The sequence below is a fragment of the Bos grunniens genome, chromosome 11 (genome assembly GCF_055505025.1).
Source record: "Bos grunniens cultivar Pamir isolate PY7600 chromosome 11, Bosgru_T2T1.0, whole genome shotgun sequence".
Taxonomy (NCBI): domain Eukaryota; kingdom Metazoa; phylum Chordata; class Mammalia; order Artiodactyla; family Bovidae; genus Bos; species Bos grunniens.
Window position 1 is genome coordinate 60,552,701 of NC_141175.1, and position 2,393 is coordinate 60,555,093.

The 2,393-nt window shown below is 43.5% G+C and overlaps 1 long non-coding RNA gene across 1 annotated transcript; it reads right to left on the minus strand.

Moving 5' to 3' along the window:
* Positions 1–371: 371 nt before the first annotated feature.
* Positions 372–990, minus strand: LOC147363178 (uncharacterized). The gene is made up of 2 exons (XR_015136816.1): positions 903–990; positions 372–488 (listed from the first exon to the last, which is right to left on the minus strand). It is a non-coding gene; the product is annotated as an uncharacterized LOC147363178 (long non-coding RNA).
* Positions 991–2,393: the final 1,403 nt, after the last annotated feature.

Genomic DNA, 2,393 nt, shown 5'->3' on the forward strand with positions numbered 1-2,393 from the left:
CTGAAGAATAGCTATGACACTCATGATCCAGAGCCCTCACTGCAACCAATTCCCCTGAGACTGCCACCTCTTGTACAGACTCAGAGCATTCGCTGTCAGTTCCCCAGAGAAGCTGCACTTTGAGCAGCTGCGCCACCCAGGCAGGGCGGTTTGTGTTCAGGGCTGTATCACTGTGCGAGGATCATGTGTCTCTTGAACACAGTAATAGACTCCAGCATCCTCAGCCTGCACACTGCTGATCGTAAGTGTGAAATCTGTCTCTGACCCACTGCCAGTGAACCTGTCTGGGACCCCAGTGTTACGATTGGAAACCTGATAGATCAGACTCTGTGGTGATTGGCCTGGTTTATGTTGAAGCCAACGCAAATAGGTTTTTCCATCACTATATTTCAGACTCTGAGTAGACTTGCAGGAGATGGAGACCGTCTCTCCAGGGATGACAGACAGGGAGAGGGGAGTCTGGGTCAGCACAACATCCCCACTGGATCCTAAAGAAATGATAGAAAATTATCAAGTTACATGCAAATATTATAAGCTCTACTTATCATTTCCAATTTCTTATTTATGTTAGCTAAAATACGACTTCTTTTTCCTCTCATTATCAATACTTTTCATCCATACAAAAAAAGGTACAATCATGATAATGAACCTGACATCCGTGAAGTGTACAGAAGCCACTAAACATCCCCTACATCATCCTCACTTCCTCTGTCACCGTCCTGACCAGAGTACAGGTCCTTCTTCCTTCTGGAACTTTCCTCACTCTCTCAGATCTAAACATCCTATGTTCGTCTGCATGACAAGCCATACACATCGAACACACAGATAGAACGCACATGGAGAGCTGAGATGCCCCCAGAACTGAGGCCCCCATCCTCTTCTCATGCCCCCTCTGTCCTTACCTGGGACCCAGAGCAGGAGGAGCCCCAGGAGCTGAGCAGGGAATCTCATGTTCAGAAGTTTGAACTGAGGAGTCCTGATAAGTCAGAGCAAGATCAGAGCTGAGCTTTTATCTCAGACTTGCAAGGGAAGGTCCTCCCTGGGGAACCACATGCAAATCCCCTGGTGGGGCAGCGGTGTAGACAGAGCCAGAGGAGGGTGGGAGGGATCAAGCTCAAGCAAAGTGAAATAAAGCTCTTGTGTGTTTAGATGAATACCATTAGCTAAAGTTTATACTGCTTGGAACAGTAGGAAGAAGAATCTCACTGAGAAAATGCAGGACACAGTGTACAAGGCCTGAAGCTCTAAGAAAGCACTGAAGACCCTGACATGTAGACAGGTGTGTCCAGGGTCAGTATTCGGAAGGGGACCACCATCTTGCTTTTCTTCCCAGATGATCTAGATAACAGAACAGCTAGTACTGACCTTCAGAAATTTCTCCAAACAAGAGTATGAAGGTTGAGCTGGTTCAAGATCTGTCCAATAACTATGGTCTCAGGTTACCTGTTTAAGAATGTTGAAATTAGGTGTTAGAACTGCTCTTTTCCTGGCACCTAGTGAATTAAATTTCAAAGACACTTAAGTCAAATGAAATTGACAGGGGAAAAATGATATAGCTTGTACAGAAAGTTGATAGTTCAGTTTAAGATAAGGAAAAATGTGTAAGAATTTTATGTAAAATGAAATGTCAAATGAAATATCAAAACCCCAGCAGCTTCAACCTAGTGCATATGCTATCATGATTCTATCTGAGTCTGTCTTTGTCTCTGTTTCTGTCTCTCTCTCTCTGTCTGTCTGTCTCTGGATATATCTATATGTATATATGTTGCTATTTTTCTTTAGTTGCTGAGATGTATCAAACCCTTTGCAACATCGAGAACTGCAGCCCACCCACCAGGCTCCTCTGTTCATGGGATTTCGCACGCAAGAATACTGGAGTGAGATGCCATTTCCTTCTTCAGGGGATCTCTCCAACCAGGAAGCCACATATATATATGTATGTATATGTATACATATGTATATACATATATATGTATGTATGTACATATATATATATATATATAATCAAAGAAGTTCTTGAAGAAAAAGTTCACTTGAGATGATGGGACAACATGAAAAATGTATGACCGTGTTTTCTTTTATTCCCAGTGGTGCTTAAAGAGAGCTCTTCCTCTGTTAACTCTCATTAAGTAGAACCAGTTTCCGCAGGATTTCCTGGTTTGTCAGTTCTGTGTGAAAAACTAAGGTTCTCACTGCCTGTATGTTGGAAGCCACAGTCATGAGCCTGCATTTCAAAAGGGGATGGTGTTTGTGAGAAGAGCAATGACTGGATTCCTTATTTGAAAGTCTCAGGGAGGCCTGTGTCTATCACTGTCACCTTTCTGGGCTTTTATTTCAGTCCAGTTCTTATGGAATCAGGCTCCAGGCCACCAGTGCTCAGGGGGTGAGTCTGT